Source organism: Suncus etruscus, chromosome 10 (assembly GCF_024139225.1).
Source record: "Suncus etruscus isolate mSunEtr1 chromosome 10, mSunEtr1.pri.cur, whole genome shotgun sequence".
Lineage (NCBI taxonomy): Eukaryota > Metazoa > Chordata > Mammalia > Eulipotyphla > Soricidae > Suncus > Suncus etruscus.
Genome location: NC_064857.1, coordinates 37,501 through 38,063, shown reverse-complemented (window position 1 = coordinate 38,063; position 563 = coordinate 37,501).

Sequence of the window (563 nt, the reverse complement as noted above, 5' to 3'; positions counted from 1 at the left end):
AAAACTCCATGAATAGCAAAATTATCCTCAAACCACTTCTAAAAAGAAGCTGGATGTACCACATTTTCTGACTTCAAACCATACAATAAAGATATAGTAAGCATAAAAATCATTGACTGGAATAGTAATAAGCTGGCAGACCAATGGGTCATATTTGACCCAGTGATAACCCCTCAGATTTATGGGCAGTTAATCTATGACGAAGTAATTAGGTGTTTTGTGAAACAAAGTAAGGAAAGTCTCTTCCACAAATGGTGGTGTGGAAACTGGATAACAACTTGAAAAAAAATAAAACTCATAAAGACACAAAAATTAATTCAAAATGTGTTAAAGATCTGGAGCAGAGAGCATGAAACACAGGCAGAATCTAAAGAACAGAGTCAGGATCTTGACACCAAAGGGGTATTCTAATTCCCATGACTAATTTCACTAGCAAAGTAATAAAAACAAAGAGAGCATGTGATATTGAAATGTTTCTGTATGACAAAAGAAACACAGAATAAAATTAAAAGATACCCAATTTACTGTAGAAAACATAATAATTCAAATAAAAAAACTAAAGA